Source organism: Callorhinus ursinus, unplaced genomic scaffold (genome assembly GCF_003265705.2).
Source record: "Callorhinus ursinus isolate GAN/ISIS: 27379988/994484 unplaced genomic scaffold, GSC_fseal_2.0 scaffold11, whole genome shotgun sequence".
NCBI lineage: Eukaryota > Metazoa > Chordata > Mammalia > Carnivora > Otariidae > Callorhinus > Callorhinus ursinus.
The window spans coordinates 14,050,686-14,076,613 of NW_027397073.1; the positions used below are offsets into that span (position 1 = coordinate 14,050,686).

The 25,928-nt window shown below is 40.5% G+C and overlaps 1 protein-coding gene and 1 long non-coding RNA gene across 5 annotated transcripts in view; one reads left to right on the plus strand and one right to left on the minus strand.

Moving 5' to 3' along the window:
• LOC141373715 (uncharacterized) overlaps positions 1-2,366 on the plus strand; it is a 67,574-nt gene extending 65,208 nt beyond the window's left edge. The window contains exon 3 of the long non-coding RNA XR_012379991.1: positions 2,015-2,366. This is a non-coding gene — a long non-coding RNA (uncharacterized lncRNA). The remainder of the gene's footprint in view (positions 1-2,014) is intronic.
• The window catches only part of CDH20 (cadherin 20), a 208,346-nt gene that overhangs the window by 51,771 nt on the left and 130,647 nt on the right, over positions 1-25,928 (minus strand). The window lies entirely within an intron of this gene.

Here is a 25,928-nt window from a genome sequence, read left to right on the forward strand (position 1 = left end):
GGGATCATGACCTGAGCTGAAGGCAGATGCTTAGTCTGAGCCACCCAGGTGCCCCGCCTAAGCATTAGTTTTGACTGTTTTGTATTTTCTCTGGCTGGTTTCAGCATCTTGCTTTTGGATTCTAAGTGCTCAGGTGCAGGCATGTCTGTGCATGGGGGTATGCAGATGTCCCCTTCCCTGCTTGTACTGGCTAAATTTTCTGGACAGAATGAGATTTGAGGAAATTTTGTGGGATTTTAAATACTGTCCCTTATATTCTCTCATCTCTTACAAACTAGACATGCATTCTTGCCAATTAAAAGCCCCTGTCTTTACCTCGGTGTGATCTGAAAAGCTCAAGAAAAAAAAAGGTGTTCTTTGGAATCTTTGTGATGAATATTTTGTGGGCGGTGAGGCTGCCTGAGCTTTCATCTGTCTCTCCGGCCCACTTTGGCCTCCTACACATGAGTGCAAAGCCCTCATGTTCTTCCCTTTTGCTGAACACGTACGAGAGTGGCTTTTGAATGTTTAGGACCTGTGGAGCCCTTGGTGACCCTGTGAAAGCCCGGGTGGTCCGGGTGCCCCTCTCATATTCCCCCTTACACACATCAAATATCAAAGCCCGCAGCGCCTGTAAACTCTTTTTGTGTTAAATAACTTGATAGCTACAGTTGATGGAAAGCACTTTATTCCTGCTTCCTCAGGGCAGAATGCATGAAAAATACTCCCTGCCTAACTTTTCAGAAAGTAAAATCTGGGTTATACAAAAGTTACATTATTCTTTTCACAATTAGAGCTGTTTATACAAGTGAAGGGAAGTCAGTTCTATCAGAAATACTAACCAGTTTTCAATTGTTGTAAAAAATATAGTTCTCATGTTCGTGTTTTTCCTGTGGGAAATAGTAGTGATGATCTGTTTGAAGGTAGGTTAATTTCTGTTGTTCTTGTAAAGGAAGAGGCTAATATATGTATGTTTGTATGTATAGATCTGCTTTGGAAGACCACATATGCCACACAAAGAATACATTAGTGGAAATTGACTTCTGTGTTAAATGAGTCTTTTAAAAGTTTTTCCCCCATCCTGCCTGAAGAAAGCAAACAGCTTGGTAATGAACACAGTAGGAAGAAATTAAAGTTGTAGATAAAGTGTGCTCTTGGTGAATTGTTTATTTCATTACTTAAATTTGTTGTGATATTTAAAATGTAGGGGGAAGGGAATGTTACCGCTTTCTCCTTGAAATGAACTGGGCTTTTATGGTCTCCCTCTGATTTCTTTCTTCATTATTCCAGTTTTCCTGAGCTTTTCATGGTTAATGGAAGTACTGCTCAGTAAAGCTCAAATGACGTCTCTGTAGAAGCAGAAAGTCAGTTGCCTCTGCTGCTGACTCCCCCTCTGGAGGGAAGGTGTTTTAATTTTCTGATGCTGCCTCATGCCTTTAAGAGGTTAACATAGACAGTGGTGGTGTGGTTTTGGGTAGCTAAACTTCTTAAGTTTTCACTTTTACTTATAGAAAGAGCCTTAAAAATGTACTTAAAAAGAAAAAAGAAACCTTGTGAAGATTCTAGATACGGCAGGGAGATGTGACTGCGTACCGGGACACGCGGCAGCATTCAATCAGAATGCATCTCAGGGTCACCATGCTATCCTGCCTCTCAATCAAAGGTCTCACCTGAGAAATATGAGCAAACACATTTTACTTAGGAATCACAATTCTTCAGTATAGAATATAGAACCCATAGAGAACAGAGCAGGTGGTTGTTGTATAAATTGGAGTGAAAAATTCATATGATGGTGATATCTTTGAATACGTACATTTCACAAACAACAAGATACCCATTGTGGAATCCTATAAAGAAAATATTTTCATTGCTCATATGAACAGATTTGCAGCATTCCTGAATCTGGACGTGTATGTCTGTACCACTGACCAGAGTCCACCACTGGGGATGTGTTTCGGGAAGGGTGTTTACTGTGGTTTTGTATGCTGGAAGATGAGACACTTCTCTGACCTGAAGTCTTTTCCATTTACTACAGATGTGCCATCTTCAGTTTCCTCCTGGGCAGTCCGTCATTAAGTGAGTAGAAGCTTCATCTCTCTTTTGTGGCCATCAACGTACCAGCCTATGCAAAGCTACCCATCTGTGGAGGCGACTGACCCTCGGCAGAGCCAGAAGTTGTCCGGGTACTAGATTTCTTGGGTGTGGGTTGTGCTCTCACTTCCCCTCCCCTACTCCATGCCTTAACCTGCCTCATGATACTGTCCCCAACCCCAAAGTTAGCATTTGTGAAGTGGATACGGCTTAGAGTCAGTGTGTACATTTAATGTGGTCATATTTCTTTCCTCTGCCCCTCAAAGAGCCTGTTTATAAATTGATGGTGTCTAGAATTGAGGAATTGTGGTATTGCCTTTTTTTTTTTAATTGAGAAGAAAAACAAAACATACTTAATTTCCATGAGATTTCTTAGAAAAGGTGGTCATTACTCTTGCTTATTCTAATTTTGCTTGCCTATATTTCTGTGAATTCCCACTTCTCCAGGTTCCTCAAAAACTAGAAATTCTGAGCCTGACGGTTCAGCTGTTAAAATGTTCACTCCTCTCTTGTCGTTTCTGCAGTTGTCCTTTTGTCACCACTTATTCTTTCTCCTCTCCTTTTCCTTCCCACAACCAGCCTGGTTTATGAGAGGGAGTGCTCTTCAGAAGTTCAAAAATGGAAGCGTGGGGCTGATGTAGCTGAGGGGGAGGTACAGGGTGGTTGAACCAGAGAGTTTAGGAACAGTATCTGGTTTTATATGAGGGTGTGTGCATGTGTGTGTGTGTGTGCGTGTGTGTATGTTTGTGTCTGTCCATCTGTCCGTCCACGTGTGGGTGAGAGGAGTAGAACAAAAAAAATGGGAGCAAGTATGAATTATGTAATTAGGAGCTGGCTTTGAAAAACCTGACCAGGCCCATAATAAAAACCGCCTTGTGCATCCTACATATATGCTGACCCTCTAGCTATAAACTCCCTAGCTCAGGTCATGAATAAAGTCATTTCTACTTTAGAAATCCTTTCACTAGAGTTCATGCCCAATTCCTCCTTACTTTCATTCCCATTATAATTAATTTTTCCATTTGAGGATGCCCGGTCTTTCTTTCCATATCTTCCAAGAATGGCAAATATATTCTTATGGATCTCGCATACTTAGTATCTAGTACATGTTTTAATCCTAAAGGAGTCAGGAAGTTTGTTTTTTTTTTAATTAATTATTTATTTGACAGAGAGAGAGACACAGTGAGAGAGGGAACACAAGCAGCGGGAGTGGGAGAGGGAGAAGCAGGCTTCCCGAGGAGCAGGGAGCCTGATGGCGGGGCTTGATCCCAGGACCCTGGGACCATGACCTGAGCCAAAGACAGACGCTTAACCGACTGAGCCACCCAGGTGCCCCAAGGAAGTTTTTGACCTACTTTATGCTTCCTCTAGTTTTCACTTTTAATCAAGCTAATGAAAGTACAGTTCAGTCCATGGGCAGTTTCTTTGATTACAGTTAGACAAGAATGATCAATTTGGATTTTTCAGAGTTGTCTCACATGCTCACTAATTTTTCTAGTCTTATGTGGCATTTATAAATGCACTAAATTTGTGCTTGTTCATTTTAAAAAAAGCATGTGTTTTAAATTAGGTGATTCTCTGGCTAAAGTTCTTCTTTGAAAGAAGTTGCAAATAATTACTACTTACTGTTTTCTCTTTAACTTTGCCTTTGCACAGAACGTTAGGAAAGCAGGACAATTCTGTAGTCTTTCCTGGACCATAAAGGTTAATCCATAGGAAGAAGCGGTTTTTTTTTTTTTTTAAGATTTTATTTATTTGAGAGAGAGAATGAGATAGAGAGCATGAGGCGGGGAGGGTCAGAGGGAGAAGCAGACTCCCCGCTGAGCAGGGAGCCCGACATGGGACTCAATCCTGGGACTCCAGGATCATGACCTGAGCTGAAGGCAGTTGCTTAACCAACTGAGCCACCCAGGCACCCCATGGAAGAAGCGTTTTTGGCAAAAGTCAGTTTGCTGTCTAAAATTAAGACTTAACTTATTAATTTGATAAATATTTGAGCATCAAATATGCTTGATCAATAGCGGCTTGTGAGGCCCAACGAAATGGAGTTTCAGTTTTAGCCCTACCACTTCTTACCTGTGCAGTCTCGAGCAAGTGACTTAAACTCTTTCAGTCCGTTATCGACTCTTACAGGGTGATTGTCAGAATTAAGTGAGAAAATATATATGAAGCTCTTAGCACGGTATTCAGTGGCTGGTTAAAGCTTTGTGTTGGAAAAACAGTAGGTGCTTAATAAATGTTAGTCCTGTCTCCCTCCTTGAAGGAGTTTACAGTTTATTGGGGCAGTGGTAATGGTAGTGGTAATGGGAGTAGGAGTGGGGCATCGCTCGTGGCACTGATGACGGTGTGGTAGCAGCGGGAATCGCAGAAGCAGCGACTGCAGGAGTATCAGCGTGGCGTGTTCACTTCATGCCAGGCTGTGTTAAGTCCTGTACCCCTACTTTGTCATTTAGTCCTTGCAAGAAGTCCATGAAAAGGTATCCTTTCCCCATTTTATACAGAGACAAACCAGTAGTGGGTGGTGTGCTGGGATGGCTCCCAGGCTCCCACCAGCTCGCACGAGCGCTGATTTGCACGTCTCTTTGCAGCTCCTTCACTGGCCCTGGTGTGAGTGTTGACACTGGTGTGAGTGTTGCTCTAGGCAAATGCTGTGGGGAGAGTGAGCGGGTCAACTAGAATTTGAAGGATGGAGAGGAGGGAAAAAAGTGAAAGCAAATGCAAGTGCCAAGGTGCAGAGGCAGGTCGCAGACGCCTGTCAGGAGAATGGTACTTGAATTTGCTTGGAGAATGGGCCTGTTCAGGAGAGTAATGAGAGATGGGGCAGGGGAGACAGGCAAAAAACAGTAGCTAGGAGCTGTGAACATTGCCGACTGAAGTGTTTTGAATCTGAGGTTGTTTAGAGTGAGCGGTTAAAGGTTTTTGAGCATGCAGTCCCATGAGCAGCATAGTCCCATCACTGTTCAGGAGCGTTGCTGGAGAGGGGCGGAGAACAGGTGGGAGAGTCCGTCTAGAGTCCTGGGGAACCTTTAAGGAGAACTTCAACCAGGAATCCCGGGGTAGGAAAAGGATTGGGGAGGAGTCCGAACCCTTGAAGAGGCAGTCTCCCTCACTGGGAAACTGAATCCATGTGAAGGAAGGTGGGTATGGGGGTTGGGGGGCTAATGAAACAATGACAGGAAGGTTCTGTGCTTAGGTTACAGCTGGAAATTGGGAGGAGGCATTCATTAGAGGCAAGGTAATAAATTTGATTTTAGACTTAGGGATAAAAAATTCATCCTTCTGTGCCTGATTATTTAAAGAGGCAAGAACTTTCCTTCTCTTTTTAGTCCAAAACTTCAAAGCAGCTTTGGACATAAAGAATGTGAGCTCCTTCCTCTCCCTGAGAGTGGTTCTGGCTGGCCGCTTCCAGAGCACACACTGCATGCAGGCCCCCTGCTCCTGACCCAGGGCTGGACCTGCTCTAGGTGCCTTCCTGTGGCTGACTTGGTGAAGCTGATCCGGGGCTTCAGCTCAGCTAGGGACCTTTTGACCTGTCAGCTCCCAGATGTTCTTCCCTTTACACAATACCCACTCTCACGTTGGGAGTCATGCATATTTTATCTTTCATTTTTTCTAATGTGTAAGGAATGTGTACATAGAGGACAACTAGATACTCTGTTCAAGGAAAAGAGAAATTCCTGGTAAAACAAAAATCACACTGATATTTATTATTTCTCCTGTTAAAGGAAGAGAGAAACTTCTAAAATCTGTTTTCAAAAAAAAAAACACCTCTCTTTTGGAAAATGATGCATAATTTGGATTCAGGACATCTTGGCTTAAGACTTTCTAGCTCTGCCCTTCGATGTGTGATGCTGGGTGTTTGCTTAACCTTGTTGAAGCTCAGATATCTTCTTTCAGTGGCTTAAAGGTTTAAAGGGTTGTCACAGATTATCATGACCTAATATAATACTATAGATCAAGTTCTGTTTTATTTTATTTTTTGACTTCTTCTGTGTTTCCCATCTCATCTCTCTTCTCACAGTGCCTCATGCATTTCCCATTGGCTCTTCCTTATGCGATATTGTAATTATTTGCTTGTCTTTCCCTTCCCCATATTGTAAGCTCCTTGAAGACACAGATAGTGTCTTTTATCCCTGTAGACTTGATACCTAGCGCGGTATTTGACACATCCCCAGGTGTTTAGTAAATATTAACTGAGTGCCGATGTGTTTTTATTTTTTTATTTTATTGTTTTTTAAAGATTGTATTTATTCATTTGAGAGGAGAGTGAGAGAGCGATCACGAGTGGGGTGGCGGAGAAGCAGATTCCCCGCTGAACAGGGAGCCTGATGGGGGACTCGGTGACCTGAGCCGAAGGCAGACATTTAACCGACTGAGCCACCCAGGCGCCCCATGAAATATTTATTTTAGATATTAGCAGTTGACTTCCCAGTAGGATAGTTGAGGATTTAGTTCTCTTTAAACATATTCCCACCCGTTCTCCCTTCCCTCACCCTCTTAACACAGTTCTTTTTCAATTTTCGCTAAAAGAATAGTCAAAATTTACCGTATTAATTTCCTATCAAGCAAAGTTGTACGTTAAGAGTCTAATTCCTGTTTTCTAGAACAGTTTTGTTTTTCTGGATTAACAACTGCCTAGAATTTTCTTTTGTCCTCTTCTTTATGTGTGTGTCACTATTACTGTTTTCAAATGTTCTAAAGATTTGTTTCATGCTTATCGATAATTTTTCCAAATACTGCGAGAATTTCTCAAACCCTCTAATACCAGTTTCATTTCCTCCCCCCGGACCCTCCCTCCCCTGGCCTGGCTTCTGTGTCTAGGCCTAGTATATAACTGTTATTCTAGGGCTTCTCTTCGCAAGTCCCCTATGCTGGATCTCCTTTCTCTAGGATCCCGTATCTTTTTCTTATTTTCCTCTATCATTTTGCTAAAATACATGACATTTCTCAACGGTAATACCGAGTTCTAAAAGACAGTAGAGCAATTTTCATCATAGACTTCTATTCATAACCAAACTAGACAGAATAAAAACATTTTAAAAGGAAATGTAAAGGAATGAAATCTTGCCATTTGCAACGCGTGGATGGAACTGGAGAGTATTATGCTGAGCGAAATAAGTCAATCAGAGAAAGACATGTATCATATGACTTCACTGATAGGAATTCTTAATCTCAGGAAACAAACTGAGGGTTGCTGGAGTGGTGGGGGGTGGGAGGGATGGGGTGGCTGGGTGATAGACATTGGGGAGGGTATGTGCTATGGGGAGCGCTGTGAATTGTGTAAGACTGTTGAATCACAGGCCTGTACCTCTGAAATAAGTAATATATTATATGTTAAAAAAAAAAAAAGAAGAAGATAGTAGGAAGGGAAAAATGAAGGGAGGGAAATCAGAGGGGGAGACATACCATGAGAGACTATGGACTCTGAGAAACAAACTGAGGGTTCTAGAGGGGAGGGAGTGGGGGGATGGGCTAGCCTGGTGATGGGTATTAAAGAGGGCACGCGCTGCATGGAGCACTGGGTGTTATACGCAAACAATGAATCATGGAACACTACATCAAACACTAATGATGTATGGTGATTAACATAACATAATAAAAAAATATAGTCATGTGGTGAAGACTGGGTCTCATAGCAAAATATGACTAATAGAGGGTCTAGATTCAAGAAAGAAGGGCCTGTCAAAGTAATAGGTAGATACACTTTCCCCTGAATTAAAGAGATAAAATGCTAAACTACCAGAGATAACTTCATGGTTATATCCCTTTAACTAGACAACTAAAAAATACCCCAGAATTTTAGACCACTGTAATTTTTCAAACCCCAAATCCCTCATAAGGTTTCCTAGCATCTCTACAAAGGATTCCTTAACTTCATATTACAACAAATGATGCCAAGGTCTAGAGCATTTCTGACATATCAGGGTCTATTTTATTTGCTGTCCAAGAACAAAACTATCATGTGTAAAAACTCATTGTTTTCTGGACTTTTTTGCCTCTATACTGTCTGATTATACATGCCTCTTAATATGTTGGTGGATATTAAGTATGAGAAAATATTAAATAAAAAGACTGAAGGCAGAAAGAATAATAATATCCAAACTGTTAAATACTTTTTTACAGCTTAAAAACACATGGGCAAGTACTTGGAGAAAGAACTTCTGGGGTTGCCTTGGGGGATTGGGTTTTAGAGTGGGGCAAGGAACTGCTTTTTCTTTTAAGCTTTCCAGTACTGTCTTGTTTTGTTTTCTTTTGACCAACGCATATATTTTACTTTTAATAAAATAAAAACTGATTTAAAATTTAAAAGCATTTTAAAATAAACAAAATAAATATTGAAGAACTAAGTAGAAAAGAAAGCCTCCAAACAGACCTAATGAATATACTTTGTATTTTTTAGGACTTTTAAAAAACTTTTAAATGTTTCTGAGATCAGAATGTATCTTATAACAATCAAAGTTATTAGTATTTACATTATTAGCACTTATGTATTAGTACCTTTCTCCCCCAACCAAAACTTGCAACCATTGTATTTTTGGCACCTTTTGATTATGTTTTCCCAGGATCAAGGAAGTGGAAATCCTTAAGTATAGGATTTTTTAGAACTCTGCTCTTCTAGGCACTAGAAGTTCTGAAGCTTTTTCAAGGTGAAATTGCTAGGCTCTGCCTTCCTTTTAGTTCTCCTTTTCTTTATTTCTATATCCTCTTTACTAAGCTCTGTCTTAATCTATATCATATATTTGGCAAGGCAGACTTCTTCAGTAAGGTGGTTAACTGTGGTTGGAAAAACTACATCCTGTCCTTCACCATCCACCATCCACTCTTTATTTCATTGGAGAGTCAAATGGGAAAAATCAAACTATGCAGGTTAGTAGAACATATAAAAAAAGTAAAAAAAACTAAGAGAAGATATAGGTGAATACTGTTTTTACAGTACTGGGTGAAGAAGCCTTCTCAAAGTATCATCCAAGGTAGTGAAGGATAATGTTAATAGATTGAACTAATTACTAGAAATTGTTATGTTTTTAGTATAAAAATCAAGCAACATACATGAGAAAACCCTTACCATATTAAAGAGTCTTTATGCTCATTGTTAAAAAAGGTGATCAAATGACAAGAGAAATTCATAAAAAGGAAATAAAATGACCTATAATATATGATAAACATTTTACTTTTGCAATTAGCTGAAGAAAATGAGTTATTTCTAGCCTCTTAAATTGGAAAACATTACAAAATAAGCTAACCCATGTTGCTGAGAATGTGGGGAACTAGACATTTTCATATAGTTCAGATAGAAGTGTAGGTTGACAAAAGCTTTCTTGAAAGCAATTTTGCAATATGTGTCATGTCTTTAAAATGAATATGTGATCCTAAGGAAATAATTTTGATACATATTTTATTTGAATTTAAATCTATTTATATTTATTATGGTATTCTTATTGTAGCAAAAGACAAGATTAATCCAGATTTCCAACAATAGATGATTTAAAAACTATGGTATACCCATGCAAAGGAATATCATGCAGCTCTGTCTTTGAGGGAAGGTCGAGAATTGGTTTTAAAGCTGTTCTCAAAAAAAGCATTTATTGTCAACTTCTAACACATTTTTGCCACATATGCTTCAATTGGAGAAAGAGTTTATGCACTTCACAGTTTTATCAGAAAGTGGGAAATCTACTCCAGAAATACTTCAAAATGAATTAATACTGTGAGTTAAGTTATGTTAGAATTAGCTGATCCTAGGCTGGTATTGTCCATTATTTATAGATCCCAGTTACCTTTATAGAAGGTAATTGTAGGGCCATTGCCTTTAAGCCTGAGATTCAATATTCTCTACTCCTCCTTGATACCACTGACTCTTAGCTGTCCCCAACAGAGCATGCCCAGCCATGCTCAGACAGCCATGTGCATGTGACAAGAGTGCTTATTTGATCTGCAGGCTGTAGCAGCAGCTTCCTTCTAATTACATCATAGTGATACAATCATGAGGCAGAGATTGGTTTGATATCCTCACTTTTCTGGGCTGTGTTTATTCCCTGATGGTTCTTCAGTAGTGTTTTCTGGCTCAGTAATGGAACCACCTTTCAAGCAACTGGGTGATGTCTTAATTTGAACCCTGAATGGACTCCCCTTGCTTCCCAAAAATCTAGTCCAGTTTGATGGTTCTAATGATTCTAATAGAATCATTGAACATGTACTTAAGTTTATGTTCTTCTTAAGGACATTTACCGTGTTAAAAGGGATATATAAAAAAGGAGATTCCTAAATGGCCCAAGCTAAACAAATTGGGTTAAAACTAGCGAAGTGGAGCCATGATGGGTTCCAGAAATGACCAGTGGGGTCATGAGGAGTGAGAACTGTTCTCAATCTAGGATCTTCTAGTTATTTCAGGATTTCAGTGTCATCAGAATCCAGTTTAATATTGGCATCGAGGTCACCAACTAGCTTCAGGCCTGGATCAAGAGGCACAAATGTAGCCTCACACAATGAGGTAAGGGGAACTTACCCACTGATCCTCCATGTTTGACTTTGTACTGGATCATTTGGCACTAATTCCTGTTTTCTGGCTAGCTATTGCTATGAAACAAATCAGCTCAAAATGTAGTAGCTTAAAACAGCAATTATTTTAATTTTTGTGGTGTCTGTAGGTCAGGAATTTGGATGCGTTTTGGCTGGATGATTCTGGCATGGGGTTTCTCAGGCATCTGCAGTCAGATGGTGGCTGGACTGGGACGGCAGGGGTCTGGTGCCGCCGGAGCCTGCTGGGGCATCTCTGTTCCTTCACATAGTCTCATTTAGTATGTTCACATGTGATTTCCACATGGACTAATTTGGGCTTCTTCAGCATGTTGGCTTCCGTGAGAGCATTTGGACTATGTATGTGGTCAGGGCTCCCAGGTGAGCACGTCCATTCTCAAAGCAGACAATGCATTAGCTTTTAGGACCCAACCTCAGAATCCTCTCAGGCTTCCTTTCTGCCATATTCTGTTGGTTAAGAGCCACTTCCAAGTCCACACACTCAAGGGAAGGGAATTAGACTCCACCTCTCGAAGGGGAGTGGCAAGGCTCCAGGAGAGCCTGTGGGATGGCACATATTATTATGACCATTGTTAGAAAATACACTTTGTTGCACCTGGCCCATCAGTCAAGCTCTCCAGGGCCACTGAGTTCAGTGTGGAAGAACTTTTGTAATCTTAGATAAGCAAAGGCAAGTTTTTGTATTTGGAAGGGGATTTGGGGAGCGGGGGGAATAGTCATTCTTTGATTAAAAAAAAAAATAGAGGGAGAGCAAGTTCTGTTTAACTGGCCTAATTTCCTGTTTGCTATGATAGAGATGGGTGTATGTAAAGGATGGGTTTATCTATATAAGTGATACCTGCACAACTTTGATTACTCCTGCTCAGGCATAACAAATAAAGAAATGTGGTTCTGACTCTTTATTACTGAGTGACTGGAGAATTGTTATCAATGGATCATTTTCAATTTTAGTACAATGACAAGTAGTATTTTTAAAGGAGTAAGTTCTGTATCAAGTGTTTAATATTCATATTTTAAGGATATCTAAAGTCATGATCACTAAGCATTGAGATTTTACCAAAGTGGAACAAAGTAAAGTGAAATAATGAATAAAATAAAATCTAGTGATATCTGGGAATAAGAGCTCACTGAACAAATACAAGATTGGTGGGTCATAAGTGGATATCATTTCCTCCCAGTTTGACTCCTAATTGTTTTCTCTGTTGGGTTTCTTGCTCTGCTTACTCTAGCCATGGAACAAATGGCACTTCCAGCCATCAAAGTAGGAATCCAGAAGTTAATGTAAGATTCCTTCTGTCTCCAACTGCCCCAGTAACTTCCACACCTTCACCACTGTAGCTGCCTCCTAAGTGGTGTCCCTGTTCTAATCTATTCTCTTGTCAGCCAGAGAGATCCTATCAGGTCACTCTGCTAAAAGGTCTCTTAACGGCTCTTTGGCTCTTCGTTTCTTAACTGATAAAATCTGAACTCCTTGACAAGGTACTCAGGGACCTACATGATCTGGCTCCTGCCTACCAGGCATCTCCTGTCCCTTCTCTTCTCACATTTTTTGGTCCATTAAAATAAACTACAGACCCTTTATATTAACACCTTAATGCTTTTGTTCAAACAGGAATGCTTTTTCTAGGCCCTTTGCTTGGCAACCTCTCTTCCAGGAAGCATTTGTTAATTACGAGGCCTGTCTTCTACGCCCCCATGCCACTCTGTCCATCATACCGGCCAGCCCACATGGTCTGCTTTCCCCACTACCTTGTGAATTCTCTGAAGACAGCGACTCTCACCCTGTGTCTTCAGAATTAGCACAGTGTCAGCAGCAAGCAGGAATTTAATAAAACTTGGAATAGAATAAAATTACACAAAAAGTGAACAACGATTCAGCAATATGACATTCTCATTTCAGTGAGAGTTGTGGTACTTGTATAGCAGCAGTATTGAAAGAGTAGGATCCTGAGGATCTGCCAGGTGGGACTGGGTTCCTCACCAGAGCTTTCTCGGTTTCTGAGAGCTGCAACCCAAAGGGGGCTGCAACCCACAGGGGGCTGCGAAGTGAGGGTGGAAGCTTGGATCAGGTTCAGAGGAGTCCTCAAGGCTCTAAAGATGAAACCTACAGCGTCCAAGGAAAGGAAATTATTTTTTAAAGATTTATTTATTTATTAGGAAGAAGAGAGCGCATGCACCAGTGAGAGGCAGAGGGAGAAGCACACCCCACCCCTGAGCAGGGAGCCCGGTGCGGGGCTCGATCTCGGGACCCTGAGATCATGACCTGAGCTGAAGACAGGTGCTTAACCAACTGAGCCACCCAGGTGCCCCTTAAAGATTTTTTTTATTTTTTTATTTTTAAGTAATCTCTACACTCAGCGTGGGGCTTGAACTTACAACCCCGAGATCAAGAGGTGCACGCTCTGCCTACTGAGCCTGCCAGGTGCCCAGGAAAGGATATCTTTAAGGCTAGAGAAGAAAAAGTCAAAGTGTAGCTTGATAATGGCATCCAAATTTTAAAAATTAATCTTCACTGAAGATGGGCATCTCCTAGGAATCAGGAGCATGGACCATGGCCTTAATCAGTAGAGGAAGAGATTTAAACAAAGATTTCCTGACAGTGAAGCTTATAAAGTGGGACAGATTGCTTATGAAATTAAGAAATCTGCCCTTTTTTGAGCAGGGGAAGAGAGGGGCAGGAGACTAAAGGGTGGGAGGAAGCTTCCACAAACTCAAGTAGGTCTGTCAAACGTGGGAATGGAACCAAAGGGCCTTAAGGCTTTTTGCAAATCCCGTAAATCAGTGATTTTTCAAATGCTGACTTTACATCATAGTACAACATTTATAACATTTCACTCATTTTTGCCTAGAAGAAATGCTGAATTTATGAGCATACAGTGAAAAGAACCTTCTCTAAGGTGCAGTCAGTTGGTGATGATACTTGATACTAGCTATTTCTACTTTTACTTGCTGTAAAGGATCTGTTAAAGAAAGGAAAAAACTTTTTTTTTTTTTTTAAATAACTTGCTGATTGATCTTAGGTAACACTTGTGGCAAGATAGGATTGTTAGCTCTGCTGCCTGGAAAAATTGTGTGTCTCTGTTCGTTGCTTTTATGCTGGCACTTTCCTCCTTTCTACTATTTAAATACCATATAGCAGTGCCACAAAGACGTTCAAATGTTACTAGTGGAAACTGCATTACCAGTTAAAATTACTGTATATTTCTTTTCTATGTCAGTAAAAGGAATTGGGTTTCTTTGGAATGGAAAATGCTCTTTTTTTTTTTAAGATTTTATTTATTTATTTGAGAGAGAGAATGAGAGATAGAAAGCAAGAGAGGGAAGAGGGTCAGAGGGAGAAGCAGACTCCCCGCTGAGCAGGAAGCCTGATGCGAGACTCGATCCCGGGACTTCAGGATCATGACCTGAGCCGAAGGCAGTCGCTTAACCAACTGAGCCACCCAGGCGCCCCTGGAAAATGCTTTTATGTGTCTTTTGCAAAATTTAATTTATTAGTTCTTTCTCTTATAGTCCTTTTCATTTTTTTCTTATATAGTAAAGAATCATTAAAAGAAACGCATATAAAGTCTACAAGGTTTTGTTCTTATAGTGTAAGGCTAAGAATAGTTTAAGGGGAACCAATCCACATGCTTTAATCCATATGAGGGAAAAGATTTTGTAAATGTTTCTCTTCAAAGTACTAAACGTAAATGAAGGTTAAAGGGGGAGGCTAAAAAGAAAGTCTTATTAGTGGGAAATACATTCTGATGAATCAAACTGATTCCAATCTTAATAGTCAGTTTAAATAATAGAATTGGTTAATAGGATCAAATTAGGATTAAAGAAAGGGATAAAAATCTATTTCCACAAGTTGTTTCAAAACAAGGCATTCACTGGCTGACGCCATATGACACCGATCTGATTATACTATACACAATAAAGCATGCCCTATGATAAAATCCTGCTGGGAGATGTGTTTAATCAGACGCCTTTGATATTATTCGAGCGAAAGCTACTGTGGGCTCAAAAGAATCAAAGAAAAAAATCTTTAGCTTCTGCAATCAATCTTAATCCACTGTGGATGCTAGTGCTCTACACATGCCCTATCCTAATCTACTCTCAAACATAAGCATGAGCTAACTGGTTTGGATTTCAGATTTGTCTTTTCAGAAGCCACAAACGGAAATTTGTTTTGCTTAATAACCATGTTCTACACTGACTGTTCATTCCTAAGCTTCTCACAAATCAAGTCAAGATAAAGATTTTCTTTTGGCAGGAATTTTAGTGGACACTGGTGAGTAAAATTAACAGTCATCCAATAATAATTTAAAATTACTGTCTTAGCTAGCTTTGTTTGGCTCCCACAGGAACTAAATCAACACTTGCACTTCCCAAGACAATTTTTATGTGTCATTGCCCAATTTTAAACCAGATTTTGTGAAGCTATGTCCTGGAAATAACAGACGATATGAAAAGTTTTATAACTTACTTTTCTCCTTCTTCCACGGAGTGCACTATATTTGCATTTTCCTGAACTTGTCACTTTAGTTGTGGAGTTCACTTCAAGCTGCCAGTTTCCAGTGTATGTCAGAACAACTTAAAGTGGTCCTCCCTCTGCCAGTTTGAAATTGGTCCTTAAATTATAATCAGCTCCAAAGGAGGCTGCTGGAGGTAGGGAATTTAGTTCAGGAACTTTGAGGGGAGAAGGCTGCTCTGGCTAAAGCTTTCTTTCCCCCTCTGCCAGTGCCATGGGGTTGGAAGACGTCTCTGGGGGGAGTAAGGCCTAGCCAGCCACCAAGTTGCTGATGCAACCTAAAGCTACTTGGGAAGGGAAGGAGAACAAAAGGCATCACTTATGTTAGGTGATTAGCGGCAAATGATGTATGAGGGTGGGAGGGAGCCTGGCCTACACAGGGGAGGGGGGCTGGCAGTTGCCCTTGTCTGGAAGGGGGAAGGACAAAGAATGCTGTCCCTGAGCATTGGAGGCCCTGGGGGATTTCTTAACAGAATCAAACGGCAGAGGACTGTTAGCAGCCTGGTACAGTAAGAGCTCAAGTTCTTTGGACATGTTGGCCTCACAGACAGCTGAAAATACCTAGTGGCAAATACCTGTCAGCTACTTAACGTATTTCAGAAACGAAAGATAATGGGAAGGTGAACAAATTGCACGTCTTTTCCACTACCATTGCTCAGGGTTTCCAGTAAGTACAAGCAGTGTCTCAGCTGAGCTGCTCTTTCAAATTATTGTTAATTAAATAATAATCCCTAAGAAATCTGTCATTACTGGCAGCCAGGAATGGGTTTGTTTAGTTTGCTTGAGGCTATTAATGCTCCAGCAAAGGGGCTCTTAATTGCCAGACGAGGTAATTTCGTTGGGGGTTGTAGTTCACTTTTCCCAACAATTCTATGGTATATTTTATATCTTAAACTTTTCCTTTTTGTTTCTCTGTCTGGAGTTGAGTAAGGCCAGAGGGATCTTTCTCTAATGATTCATCCAATGAATTAGCCATTCTCCGTAATGGAAAAAATGCATGTTATTGAATCTGTAATTTCCCCCCCATTTCCATTATGACTAAAGAGAAGCAACTAATAACGGATTTTAAAATTAACTTAATTTTTCCCTGCTCATTTCATTACTTATCCTTTGAAATAAGTGACTTTTGCTGGGAGAAATGATTTCTGGGATGTCACAGATGCAACTCTGACATTCCTTCTTGTCAGCTGTTTTCCTAGTAGACGGGAGTGTTGGAGGGGTAGAACAATTATCATCAGACATAGTTGAAAGGGGGAAAGATGAGGGCATTCAGCTCCAGAGAAGAGATGTGCCGTGGCCTAGAATTTGAAGTGACCTTATCGTCAAACATTTTCTTTCTGTTCATAAGCAGAGAATAAGGACAAATATGAAGAAAAAGTCACCTTTTTTTCAGTGTTATAAAAGCGTCCATATGCCATTTCAAAAAGAAGTGCTATTTCAGCCTTTTCTTAAATGACCTCTTTTCATCATAATATAATCTATTTTTTTTCACCTTTTGACCGGTACTTTGGTTTTCTAATAAAACTACGTACTTGTTTCAGAGGAATTACACTTTAGAATGCATCTTGGTATTTCATCCAAGTTTCATTTGGTTGAATTAATGTGCAGGAGAGAGAGCTGGGGTGGGGGGAGAGAGAGAGAGAATAGTAGAAGCGAGAGTCACATAATCCAACCTTCAAGCGTAACTTTCTTCAGTTTCATATTTCAGTATCATTAGAGTAACTTTTATCTGTGATAAAAGCATAATTTAGCTGGATAGTACTAAAACATATATATATCCACATTTTATCAGTGATTTACTGTCCTGTGGTCAAAATAATTTGCTTTCTTCCTCTTCGCCAAGTTCACGTTTTGTTGTCTGGTGTCACTTGATAATCTTTCATTCTCCTGTTTCCACCCCCCCCCCAGGTTCTTGTCTCTCTCTTTTTCCCATTAAGATGTGAATGGGCAGGCATGTCAGCCAATATGTCTATACATGGCTGAATACACTTGGAGAAAAGCAGGGTCTCCTTTTGTCTGGACCCTGGATGGCAGCGTGTCATTCCGCACCAACAGGCAGGGCCTCCCTCACAGTAGGAATTTTGTAATAATTGCCAGAACAAATTGAGCTCAGGCTTATCAGTTCCTTTCCTTTTTCAGTTGGAAAATGGAGGGAATGGGAGAACAAGGCCATTTTTGACCAATGACAATACAGCGTAGAAATAGATTGGAGACAGCTAGTGCCCAGTTGTGTTGTAGACAATAGTCATCCCTGTACACAATATATTGTGTACAGAGATGATAAGATGTTACCCCCACAGTCATCAAGCTAACTGAGCCTTGTTTTCCCCCACATGCTCTGGGCATTCTGCTATGTACGATCTGCATTTACCGCAGTAGGCGGGGGAGTGAGTGGAACTTACATGCAGACAGTTGGCAGAGGCAAGCAAACACAGATGTGACTGGTTGGTCCTTGTGTTCTTTTTGCACGTCGTATAGACCAACAGAGGTAATATAATACTCAAGTTTTTTACAGTAGGGAGCAATGAGAAAAACAGTCTTTGGGAAGAAAGTTGAATATAGGGGAAAAAATTCATTTAAAAGTCGATATATATTTTTTCCTATACTTTGTCAGAATCTCTATGAACTATATATGATATGTGATATCTTCACCGTATCTAGATACACTGATGTCTGATACCTGATATCATATATGATATCTGCAATGTATCTAGATCCTTCTCTGTGTTTGCTATGTATTTATGTGTGTGTGTGTTTGTGAGTACATGTTTTTATTCATTAATTCCACATATACGGGTGTAGCTGGAAACTATAATGTACATATGGAAATGTAAATGCAAACATGCAATAGCAGAGATGATTTTCATTTTATATATATATGTAAAAATATGTGTATATTCATACTACAAAGCTTGATTCTAAATCTACAAGTTCCACGTGTTCCCTTCTGGAAATCTTTTCACCTTAACAAGAGACTTCGTTGGGCTTGAGGGGATCCTGTGCACCCATGCCTCTGTACGGGGTTGTCACTACAGGTCGGTTGGGAGGCAGGGCCTTCAGTAAACTGGGCAGCCAGCCTGGTGTAGCAGAACTGCTAACTCAGCCAGGCCACCTGGCCATGTGACAGCCCAGCCTATATTTTTAAAAATACTGCTATTTAAATAAATGTGTGTGTGTGTGTATGAGAGAGAGAGAGAGAGAATGGAATCCCCATTCAGTGGGGTTAAGCTTTGCTCAGCTGCTTCCAAAGCAACTGGAGGTAGACAAGACAAGGCGCCACAGCCAGCTGAATGGCTTTCCATCTGCCCTCTGCTTTGCTTGGAAATAACCAGCCAGACCAACGGTTTTTGCTTTGTTCGGTTTTTTTCTCTGGTCTGAAGTGGAGGCTGACATGAAACAAACATGGCATTTCCTTTTGAAAATTGGATTCTGAAGTTGGCTTCATCTTTCCAGAAGCACAGTGCTATTGCAGTTTCTTCCCAGTTTTGTAAATGTCATAAACAGTTTGTATATAAAGCTCCAAATTTGGAGGCAGTTACCACATTAGGTTTTTGCGATTTTTTTCTGGGGAGGTGTTTGGTTTTTGGTGGTCATGAAGGGATACGGTGTAACGTGATGCATGGAAGTGGTTTTCCCTGCACAGAGAGATGAAGAAAATGGGGTAACAAATTAATAATAAAGAACACATTTGCCAGGCTTTTATTAGCAGTTTTAAAGGAGACACATTAAAATGTGAAGTCATGCAAATGTGGCTTCTTGAAGAACTTCATTAGCATCACCCAGAAGCTATAGTTTACAATAAATGGCCACCGGGGCCCCCATAGGTCATGGCTCGTGGCCAGCTCACTGCAGTCGAAGTGATGCTTACTGTAAGGCGAGTCCCCTGGACACGATGTATGAGGTACGGATGACAGTACATTATCTAAACCACTTGCACTGTAGTGATTTGAAATTGGAAGACTTTTAATGGAGCAAGCGGGGAGAAAAAAAAGCTGCTAGAGGAATGCTGTTCGTTCATTAAGGTCTCCTGGCAGAGACACCACATATGCTTATCTTTAAAAGGAGAGGTAAGGAAAAGAACGTTTTCAGATGAGAGTCACCAATATTCTTTAATACCGTGCTCTAATCCTCCCCAAACGCACACGCACACGCACCCCTATACACAGAAGTGATTTCCCTCACCCGTAACACCTTTAGCATGTCTTGATGTCTTTAATCTTTAGGGATTAAAAGGAAAAAGAGCTGTTTTAGGGTGAAATAAGGATTGGAGAATCCTGGTTACCAAGATTGTCATTTCCGTTCTCCACACACGCAGTGAAAAGGCGAGCTATGCAATTTTAACTCTGTTTTACTTTGAACTTGTGATGGAATCATGGCTGCTCTCACAGACACAGTTAAGGCATATCGACTTAATAATGAGAGCAATCAGTAAGAAGGGCCATGTGCTATCTACAGGATCGGTTTCTCCAGAGGAGGCAACTGGACGTGACGTGCAGCCGGATCACCTGGGTTCTAATCTCAGCTCCGTCATTTACAGGCTGTATGCATGTGGGCAAACACTAAACCTTTTTGTGTTTCCCTGTCCACACGTACGAAACAGAGCTGATGGTAGCTAGTTTATAAATCTACTGCCTAAGTCATTGTAAGTGAAGTAAGGGAAAGGTCTTGGTACACTGTAAGTCCGAAATAAATACTAGCTATTAGTACTAGCGGGAGAAACACCATGGACTGTGGGATCAGGCAGAATCGGGTTTACATTTATCTCTGTGGGTTTTTTTTTCCCAAATTATTTCATCTTTTTGAGGCTCAGAGAGTTTTTCCAATCTATAGAGCTGTAGGGTTGCCCTAAGGATTAAATCATCCCCTGTCTGCAACATGCGAAGCATAGTGTGTGAAACAAAACAGGTGCTCAATGAAAGTTTCTTTCCAGAAGTAGAAAAGACAACACTCCTGTGGTGCCAACTCTAAAGCCTTTTCTCATAATTGCTTGCATCTTTTCCTGAGGGTTTTTTTGGGGGGCGGGCAATTAATCTGTCCCAACTTGGGATTTCATATCACTTAGTCAGGAGTGGTGATTTCCCTAAAGGTATTGAAGTTGCAAATCCTATATTTGGTGGATAGCAGAAAATGGACATTTGTAGATGAGATGTAAAGTTCTACCTGGCTTGTCAAAAGGACACTCTATTCTTGACACATTTTTTGGGAAAAACAGACCAAAATACCCCAAACATGCTTCTTCACTGTGACTATGTAGAAATTGTCAGATTCTCACGAGGAGAGGAAGGAAAATTATGCCACAAAAGTCTCTCCAAATATAGAAAAAATATGAAACATATTTTCCAGTGAAATAGTTTGCACATAATTCTAACAGTAGAATCTGAAGGGGGTGTCTTAGCAATATGTCTCCCAAATGGCAGACTCACCACTTTGAGTGGAGCCTCTTATTAGAGACTGTCCCAGATGCCTTTTGGGGTCCCTATGTAGCATATGTCTGTCTTGTTTAAGAACTGCTTCTGGGTCCCAAAGCCTGGGACCCTACTACAGCCTTGTTCGTAACAAAAGACTATGTCCCTCTCCCAGGCTGAAACTGTTTAGAACAGGGTGGACATCTTGAGTCACGGTGGGCCATACAGCTTCTCTTTCCTGGGAATGTGGACCTGGGATGTACAGGGATGGATGGGATGCTGTGTCCTGCAGAGGCCGTGCAAAGGAAGAATGGCAGAGAAGAGAAACACAAGGAAGGCACAAGACCTCTCTCTTCCCAGTTCCTGTCCCTTGGGAGGCTGAACTGAACCTCCTGTCTTTGGATTCTGTGAGATACGTCTGTAACCATGCACTCGCTCATTTTCCCCATTTCCTTAAAAGTAGCTTGAGGAAACCAGTTTTGGTTCTCTCAGACCAAAACTTTACTAGCAGGAATTATATCTGTCTCATGGAAAACTGTCCTCAAGTTGTGGGAAGAATAGTTCAAGATTTTCATAGAGTTAATCCTCTCTCCCACCCCCTCGATTGTTTTGAGCACCTTTATTACTAAGATGACCTGTGGAAGGTGGAGTCATAACAAGATGGCCTTGATAGAGATGGCCGTGATGTCATGAGCTACATATTCTGTAACTTTGCATGACTGGAACATCATGTCATGGAAAGATTTATGAATACTAATTTTTAAGCAATATACTATGATGCAGCATTTAAATAAAATAGTAAGTTTCTATTAAATGTTAGAAAATAAGTTTGAACATTTGTGAGATAACTAGGGTAGAATTTTTTTTTTTGTAAAAAGATGGGTAGACAATCACTCTCAGAATTGTTTACATGTTGTAAATCTTGTATTTGTATTTATTTATTTATTTTTAAAGATTTTATTTATTTATTTATTTGACAGAGAGAGAGAGAGAGCCACAAGTAGGGGGAGTGGGAGAGGGAGAAGCAGGCTTCCCGCCGAGCAGGGAGCCTGATGCGGGGCTCGATCCCAGGACTCGGGGATCATGACCTGAGCCAAAGGCAGGCACCCAACGACTGAGCAGTGATTCATTACTCTTCAAACGGTGAAAAGAACTGCTCGCTGTTCCTAGGGAATATGTCTTTATTCAGCTTTGTATTGTTTAGGTGATGATGAGTACACCTGCTTTTTAGGGCAGATCCTCATGTATGTGGGTGGGTTACTGAGATTTTCTGTAGAATTAGAATGAGGATAGTTTTTATTGACTTTGCACTCACAAACATCACCTTCCATCTGTTTTTTTGGTGCTTTGATCTACTGTGCTGTTCAAACTTCTTGTTTCATTTCAATGTTAATTTTTAAAATGAGCCATTAAAATTCGCCTGAGTTGATGACAAAATTCCAAGCCATTAATTCTCTCTGAACATTAAGAATCGTTTTATTTCCAAAATATGAAAATTTAAAAATGCTTTGGAAATCAAATGTCAATTCAGTCTTGCAAACCTGGTAACTAAACGATCTAGGGTTCTTATTGCCATTTCTGTTTTATTTTCTTCATTATGATGGGAAATAATGTGTGTTACTAGCAAAAGGTCCACACATTTAGAAGGTGGGGATGGTGCCATTCTTTGTAGGAAGATGGCAGTTGTAATTATCAGATGCAAAGTTACGGTTGAGAGAAGCCCAAAGGCTAGAGGATGAGTACGGTTAATAGATTTGGTGCTCTTCTTTGCTTTTTATGCCTTGCTTTTTGGTAGCTATAGGAGTATACATGTGGAGAGTAATGAGTGCCAGAGCCTGTTGACAATGACCCTATTTTCAGTTTCAATTAAAAAAAAAATACCAGGTGATGTTCTTGGGCAACCAGGCCAGCGAGCATCCTGACAAAATCTTCTCTAGGATTTACTCTGGAATTGATGTTGTCTGCTACGACAAGGCTTGTTTTGAAATGATTGATCCCATTTGTGGATATTATCATTTCCTAAAGTTAGTTACAAATCAGAATTAGTGTGCTACAGTGGTAAATACTGTTGAGGATTTTCTAAATAGGTTCATTGGTTCCATAGACGTTTTAGTAAGAATAATTCACATCCAGCCCGTGATGGAGGTTCCAGCTGCTTTCCCCTCAACCTCAACTTCAACTTCAGCTCTGTGCCTGGTTCATTAATATCTGCTTGCAAGTTGGGGGGCTCTGGTTATTTTTTACTCTGATGCTGATGTTTCCTCTTAGTCCCAGATACTGGTAAATGGGTGTGGTGGCTTTCAGCTCCCATGTGGTGTCAAGTGACTGCCCACATTCATTCTCCGCCAGTGTTTTGATCAGGGACCCAAGTGAGGATAGTTTTGACAGGTAACTGTCAGCTCCTGTGGCATGCTGTGCCCTGGCTGGTGTTCCCAAACTGCTAGGGTTGAACAGCGTATGAATCGAAGCATCCAGAACACACATGGAAGGGGATTGCCTGATCTTTGCTGCAGTGTAATGAGGACAGAGGGAGGGGGTGGTGGTGGTGGTGGTGGGGTATCAGGGTTGAGGGGTGCAACTGGGTTAGCACAGGAAGAACAATGAGGAAAGTGATACTTCACACTTTAGGAAGATGTTAGACTTGTTTTTTACCTTGTTAAACCACTAAACTGTTCTTCCTTCAGATGTTCCTTTCCATTTTTTTTTTTTTGAAAGTTAGGAATAGTTGACCATGCTGCATAAGCAGAAAACTCTGAGCTTATATAAAGCATATAATGATGTCATCAATAAAATTAAAAAAACGAAATTGCCAGAGTGGTACATATTTAATTACGCACGCTTCTCGCTGTGCTCTATGGTAATAATGGCAAGCAAATCACAGAAACAGTGTAGCTGGTGTTACTTTTAATAGGGAAGGGAACTAATATTTATTGAATTTCTAATATCTGCCGGGCTCCATGCTGGGTGCTTTACATATGTTATCTCATTTAATGTATAGCTAAACAAGGCATTTCCAGGGTCCAGTGTGCTTAGAGGAGGCAGAGGTTACACTTCCAGGCCCTTCGGAAGACCCACGATTCTCTTTCCTTTGGCAGAGGCACTTATTTTCCCAGTGGTCCAGGGTCCTTTTGCCTTCTCCCCGATTTGGGAGTTTGGACTTCCTGGGCCCTGGAATCTTAGCTCCAGGTGGATGCAGTGAGGAAGGACACAGCTCCTTCCTTCCATACCCTGTCTCAGTTTCACTAAGGGCTGGGTGTTGCGCTCCAGCCTCCAGATTGGAATTCTCTGTGAATACAAGGAGGCAGAACCCAAAGCAACTCGTTGCCTGAGTTTGAGGGAACGTGACTAGGAAACTCACTGCATTCCCCAGCTCCGCTGTCTCTTCCTTTCCCGTGAATAGCCTCACAAAGTGAAAGGAAGAAGGCCAAGTTGTGCGCTTCAAGAGGAGGCCCCTCCACCCTTACCCCTCTATTGCCCTTCCAAATAGGTTTATTGACAGTACCTGATATTTTACTACTTAAATATGCTGTTTTACTACTTAAAGTAAAGGGATTAGGGAATTCTTTGAAAGTCTGATAAACAATCTTGACTCCCCTTCCCAGAAAAATGTACCAGTGTTTATACTTCAAGTGAAAACTACTTGATTTAGATATTCACACAAACCAGCCAAGGAAAACCTCTGGGAGGGTGGGGAGGGGAGGGGCGGTAGGGAGAAGGCATCATCCATTCATTCTTTAGTAGGATTATTTTATTCATTTGAGTACTTGAGGTGTGCTTAAGGCCAAAGGAGCTGATGAGAGGAGGTGGGTAGTAGTGGTGAGAGATCATTTTGAAGTATGAGCCCTTGAGGGGAGAAGGGAGGCCCAACTGGGGATGGTGGTAGGGCTTATAGTGAAGGCCTTGGAGGGCTGTCCATCAGGGTGTACCAGCCTTGCTGTGCGGGTCCATGGGCCAGGGGGTTGGTCATCACCCAGGGGCTTGTTAGGAATGCAGGATGGCAGACCCTTCCCCAGACATACTGAATCAGAATCTGTATTTTAACAAGATCCCACGTTCAAGTTTGAGAAGCATGGGTGTGTATCAAAGATACTAGGATAGGAGTAGGGAGCAGAGGTTGAGATGAGAGGAAGCCAGCAAGCAGGACTGGTGCTGAGAGATTCCTGTGAGGGTGCCTATGAGTACCTATAGGGAAGAGAAAAAGAGCTCACGCAGGGGAAGCGCCAACGGAAAGAGTCCTTGGAGTAGTACTAGAAGGGGAAGGTGGGAATATTCAAAGTCTGGGGAAGGAAGTCACATATTTAAATAACAAAAAGTCATTTACTATAATATGTTACATGATGAATGGTACATCATGACTTAGTGTGAATTATGTTTTCTGAACATTCAACTGGTATCAGAGATTTGTCATGCTAAATTATTTATGGAGTAAGTAACTTTAGGTAGTCTTCTATCTTTTCCCCTTGATGAATCTTTTGAACTTATCATTATCTTGTTTTCTTAAACCCTGTGTCACCCAGGGAGATGAGATCTCAAGGATCTTAAGTCATCATCTCCTATCATTGGCACAGCCATCCCTGACGTGCTCTGGATGCCCTTTTCTCTTTTCTAAGAGAACCTTTATCAAATACTTGTTGGACACATTACGTTAGCAACTGTTGCTTGATTTCTAACCGTTCCTTTGTTTTGTGAAGGCACGTGAAAAGAAGTTATAATTTTTGGAGCAGAGAGAGAGAATAATACTATGATTTTATGATTTAGAGGCTATATTCCATCACTGAGAAAATGGCTAGCCACATTTATGGGTTGAATTTTGTCCCCCTCCAAAAAATATGCTGAAGTCCTAACCCCTGGTACCTGTGAATATGGCCTTATTTGGACTTCTAGCTTCCAGAATTGTGAGACAATAAATTTCTGTTGTTTTAAGGCATCCAGTTTGTTATGGCAGCCTAGGAAGCTAATATACCATGCTTAACTATTTTTCTGTAATTAGTAATCATTTTGAATGAGGTCATTAGTTTTGTATACTACTATTTGAGATGGAATAGTCATTAAAGAAACTAAAACATTTTCCCAATTAATAGTAAATTCAAATCCCCTACTTGTATAGGCACTTGTATAATTTTTATATAATTAAATAATATATATGATAATATAATATATAATATATAATATATATAATATATATATATAATAATATATAATATTATATAATACATAATAACATATATATATATGCTGTGGTTCAAATTTACCTTTTCATGAAATGACAAAATTGTTATTTTTCTTTAAGAATTAAAAAACTCATTTGTGTATCTTAGTGGAAAAAATATAAGTAACAATGTCTTGCATCTTGGTAGCACTTACTACCTGAGATATTTTAAATAATTTTGATTAAAAAATAT